Genomic DNA, 4,859 nt, shown 5'->3' on the forward strand with positions numbered 1-4,859 from the left:
TTGAGAGCGACGTAGACTTGTGGCACGCTCAACGTGCCACACGTTTCGGGGCACACCCGCGGTGAAATTTTCTCGAGTACGCTCGTATTAGTGCCCAAGGAGGTCTGGGTACTTATCGCTGCTATTATGTGGGGGTTCTCGTGAGCGGCGTACGCGAAAGCGACCGGGTGTCTGATATGCGGCGGGCTTCGGCCTCGTCAAGCGTGTCCTCGGGTCTGCTCCAGGGGAATCCACGGCAGTCGTCTGCAGCCTCATCCGCTTGATGCGTTAGGGGCTGGTTGTCGGACGGTGCCGTTTTACCACGATATCGAGGTGTGTTCCGTGTCGTCCTCGGGCGATTCAGATGCGAAAGCGCCGAAGACGCGGGCGTGACCCGTCGTCTGGCGGCTTTGCAGTCTCGGCTCCGTTGCTAGTTCCGGCCGGTCCACCGACAGTGCAGCGGGCTTGGGCAACCCGCACGGCGCGACCGAGTCGATGCAACGAAAAAGAGCGAGCATGAACGTGCTTCTTGCCGCACGGCTCCCACTCGTCTTTCGGGAAGGTTGTGCCGTAGCGAGCTCGAACGCCGTCATCTCGGAGTGCAAAATAAGCGTGTTGGGGCGCCTGAAGGTGGCCTCCGCCGCACACAGACTGCGTCCGGCCCGCCGAAGGCGAGGACGGACGCGCAGTCGAACGATTACCTGGTTGATCCTGCCAGTAATCATATGCTTGTCTCAAAGATTAAGCCATGCATGTCTAAGTACATGCCGAAATAAGGCGAAACCGCGAATGGCTCATTAAATCAGTTATGGTTCCTTAGATCGTTTCTTCCTACTTGGATAACTGTGGCAATTCTAGAGCTAATACATGCAGTGAGCCTGGAGCCCTTTGGGTAACGGGTGCTTTTATTAGACCAAGATCGATCGGGTTTCGGCCCGTATTGTGTGGTGACTCTGGATAACTTTGTGCTGATCGCATGGCCACGAGCCGGCGACGTTTCTTTCAAGTGTCTGCCTTATCAACTTTCGATGGTAGGTTACTTGCTTACCATGGTTGTTACGGGTAACGGAGAATCAGGGTTCGATTCCGGAGAGGGAGCCTGAGAAACGGCTACCACATCCAAGGAAGGCAGCAGGCGCGCAAATTACCCACTCCCGGCACGGGGAGGTAGTGACGAAAAATAACAATACGGGACTCTTTTGAGGCCCCGTAATTGAAATGAGTACACTCTAAATCCTTTAACGAGGATCAATTGGAGGGCAAGTCTGGTGCCAGCAGCCGCGGTAATTCCAGCTCCAATAGCGTATACTAAAGCTGCTGCGGTTAAAAAGCTCGTAGTTGGATCTCAGTTCCAGACGAGTAGTGCATCTACCCGATGCGACGGCTCGGACTGAACATCATGCCGGTTCTTTCTTGGTGCACTTCATTGTGTGCCTCGAGATGGCCGGTGCTTTTACTTTGAAAAAATTAGAGTGCTCAACGCAGGCGAGTCGCCTGAATAAACTTGCATGGAATAATAGAACAAGACCTCGTTTCTGTTCTGTTGGTTTTTGGAATACGAGGTAATGATTAAGAGGGACGGACGGGGGCATTCGTATTGCGGCGCTAGAGGTGAAATTCTTGGACCGTCGCAAGACGAACTACTGCGAAAGCATTTGCCAAGAATGTTTTCATTGATCAAGAACGAAAGTCAGAGGTTCGAAGGCGATCAGATACCGCCCTAGTTCTGACCATAAACGATGCCAACCAGCGATCCGCCTGAGTTACTCAAATGACTCGGCGGGCAGCTTCCGGGAAACCAAAGTATTTGGGTTCCGGGGGAAGTATGGTTGCAAAGCTGAAACTTAAAGGAATTGACGGAAGGGCACCACCAGGAGTGGAGCCTGCGGCTTAATTTGACTCAACACGGGAAAACTTACCCGGCCCGGACACTGGGAGGATTGACAGATTGAGAGCTCTTTCTTGATTCGGTGGATGGTGGTGCATGGCCGTTCTTAGTTGGTGGAGCGATTTGTCTGGTTAATTCCGATAACGAACGAGACTCTAGCCTATTAAATAGGTGCGGGGTTCCCAGCACCTTACAACCTTCTTAGAGGGACAAGCGGCTCCTAGCCGCACGAAACAGAGCAATAACAGGTCTGTGATGCCCTTAGATGTCCGGGGCCGCACGCGCGCTACACTGAAGGAAGCAGCGTGTCTTTATCCCTGTCTGAAAAGACTGGGTAACCCGTGGAACTTCTTTCGTGATTGGGATAGGGGCTTGCAATTGTTCCCCTTGAACGAGGAATTCCCAGTAAGCGCGAGTCATAAGCTCGCGTTGATTACGTCCCTGCCCTTTGTACACACCGCCCGTCGCTACTACCGATTGAATGATTTAGTGAGGTCTTCGGACCGATGTCCGGCGCGGCCTTTCGGTTGCGCCGGTCTGTTGGAAAGATGACCAAACTTGATCATTTAGAGGAAGTAAAAGTCGTAACAAGGTTTCCGTAGGTGAACCTGCGGAAGGATCATTAACGGATTGTGAAGGGTGAGCGCCTCAGCTGCGTCTGCGCCCGACACTTTCTGCCGCTGACCCCGTTTGGACGCGGGGTCGGCTTTTCCCCACGGGGCTGCCTGAATGTGGAGCGGCACCCCGTGACAAATTGTTGCGCCCAGCGGACGCCAACACCGCGACCTTGGACGGTCGGCCAGGTGGCGGACGCGGGTACAAACGGCGCAACGCACTCATAGGTCGGCTTTCGACCCGCCACTGCACCGTGGCTCGAAGCGCTCGAAATGCGCGACCCGACCGCTGCGGGACCGCCTAGTACTGTAAACAGGAGCGGCGGAGCGCGAACGGCGAGTCGTGGTTACGTCGGTAGAAGGCGAGGCTGCGCGTTCCCGAAACGCCAGCCGAGTGCCCTCCCGACCGTTCGAGCGTGCAAGAACGAGACCCGACAATCGCGCGGCGACTGCCAAGTACGAGAGGAACGGCACAAGCGTCGGCGGTCGGTCAAGGAACTGGCGATGTGACGGGTCCGCTGTGCACCAGTGCATACCGTCCCGCCGTCCGCGGCAAGCGCCTCCGCGTCCTCGGGTGACGGAGGCTGCCGGTCGGTTCTTGCAGGCGAGGGATCTCGCTGGCACCGGTTCGCGTTGACGCGCGGCCGGTCATGGCACGGCGATGCGACGGCCGAGGTGCGCAGTACTCGATGGAGGAACCGCACGCTCCGATGACCGTCCCGCCCTCCGCGGCGTATGCGTACCGACCGTAATGGTTGCAGCAGCGCCGGCCGGCTTTTGAATTCGCCACACGAAACACGGTGCGAGATCGCGGTTAGGGGAGCGTCGACGTTGCCAGGCGTTTTGCTTGCTGCCGAGGGAAAGGCGGCACGGCCACGTCGCGCTCGTCGCGATTAGCGGGTCTGCGCGCTTTGGGAAGGTGCCGCAACGACTTGCCGAAAGAGGAAGCACGGAAGAACGAGGGACTTGGACGTCCCGACAATTGAACGCACTTGCGGCCAGGCCCTTGCTGGCTTCGTTCTTCCGCCTCGAGTAGGCTCGTACGCGGCTCCGGCGCCGAAAGTGGTCCTTGGCACCGACTTCGGTGGACGTGGGAAGTGCCGCGCAAGTACGGCGCGCCTGGCTCCACCTGTTGGCTAAAGTAGGCAGCCGGATCGGCATTTTGGTGTGCGGTGGCAAACCGTGGATGCGAAAAAAGCTTGTGCGATTTCGTGGAACAAAAAGCGGGGGTCCCCCTTTTTATGCGGAGGAGACCGACCCGCCTGCCGTGGTGAACCGCGACGCCACGGTAAAAACGGGAGAGGCTTGTCGATGGGACCGTGCATCCCGCGCTCCACGGAGGCCGGGAGGCGGCCGCCCGAGGAAATGTGTAGCCGTCGAGGCCCGCATCTGCGTGCACTCTTATCCAAATGGGTGTACCGCAGGCATTTTCTGGTTAGGCGGGCCAATGAGAGCGAGCACACAACGATACCTACGGGTCCGGCTTGGAGAACCGGCTTCGACGCCTCCCGAGTATTTATAGAGGGGTGGACCACGAAAGCACTCGCAAGTAGCGAAAGCGAAACGCCGTCCGAAACACACCGTTTGCTCGATTTGCGGCAGCCGAAAAAGGCGCGGCAGAGTTTTGGAGTCCAAGCGTGCGCTGAAAAGCGCCCTTCTTGGCCACTGTTTGGCCGAGTGCCAGAAACGTTTGGTTTTGACTGTACGGAATTGAACAAACACTTTTTCACGACTCTAAGCGGTGGATCACTCGGTTCTCGGGTCGATGAAGAACGCAGCCAGCTGCGAGACTTGGTGTGAATTGCAGGACACACTGAGCACTGATTCTTTGAACGCACATTGCGGCCTTGGGTCTTCCCTTGGCTTCGTCTGTCTGAGGGTCGGATCACATATCAAGAGAGCCTTCGGCGCACAAGGGAACGTGAGCCGTCGACTCGTTTTGACCGCGTCGGCAACACGGACAGCACGCTGAACACCTCACAGCGAGCGCCAACAGCGGCCACTCAAGGGCGAGACGGTGGCGACCGTCGTGCCAGAGCCCAACCGAAACGGGGGCGACCGACTGCATTGAGGATGTGGCACCTCGTTGAGACCGCCGCAGGACTTCGAGTCGGAAGGAAGCCTGCAGGGAAAGTGCGGTCGAGGTTGCGTACTCCTCTCTGCGACCGGGCGCGCAAGAGCTGCGAGAGCCACGGACGCGCAACTTTAACGCACGGTAAACACGAGGAGCGAAAGCCGGCCAGCAAAGCTTCTCCAGCCGTGCGCAAAGTGCGCGAGATCGCAGCCTTGCGTTGCGCTTGTTGCCCTCGAAGTAAGCAGGGTGTCCCGTAGACCGGGCGCTCGAACACGCTGCGGGGCCGTGCCTCCTCCAGGCTTTG

The 4,859-nt window shown here is 57.7% G+C and overlaps 2 non-coding genes across 2 annotated transcripts; both read left to right on the plus strand.

The window, feature by feature from the left end:
• The first annotated feature begins 677 nt into the window (after positions 1 to 677).
• On the plus strand, positions 678 to 2,492 carry LOC142795045 (small subunit ribosomal RNA). Its single transcript, XR_012892717.1, has one exon. It is a non-coding gene; the product is annotated as a small subunit ribosomal RNA (ribosomal RNA).
• Positions 2,493 to 4,211: 1,719 nt separating this feature from the next.
• Positions 4,212 to 4,364, plus strand: LOC142795041 (5.8S ribosomal RNA). Its single transcript, XR_012892714.1, has one exon. It is a non-coding gene; the product is annotated as a 5.8S ribosomal RNA (ribosomal RNA).
• The last annotated feature ends 495 nt before the right edge of the window (positions 4,365 to 4,859 follow it).

Source organism: Rhipicephalus microplus, unplaced genomic scaffold, assembly GCF_043290135.1.
Source record: "Rhipicephalus microplus isolate Deutch F79 unplaced genomic scaffold, USDA_Rmic scaffold_535, whole genome shotgun sequence".
NCBI lineage: Eukaryota > Metazoa > Arthropoda > Arachnida > Ixodida > Ixodidae > Rhipicephalus > Rhipicephalus microplus.